A 288-nucleotide genomic window follows, 5' to 3' on the forward strand; every position below is an offset into this window, starting at 1 on the left:
AGATAGATAGATAGATAGGGTTATGTAGACAGAGGCCCGCTATACACTGACCCTCTGCGCAGCTTGCGTGCTGTCCGCAGCATCTTACGCGTTGACATCTCTGCCTACAAGAGACCTACGGAATGCCTTCACCTTCGGTGGATCGTCGCTAAGAACCACCTACACTGAGTTGGTAAAACGCAATGTATCTTCCTGACTTACTACACCACTTCTGAGGGACATTGACTCCGTTAATCAAGACAAACTTCACTCCTGCAAACACGCCCGCATGCATACGTGCACGCATAC

The sequence above is a fragment of the Cystoisospora suis genome (genome assembly GCF_002600585.1).
Source record: "Cystoisospora suis strain Wien I chromosome Unknown contig_2244, whole genome shotgun sequence".
Classification (NCBI taxonomy): domain Eukaryota; phylum Apicomplexa; class Conoidasida; order Eucoccidiorida; family Sarcocystidae; genus Cystoisospora; species Cystoisospora suis.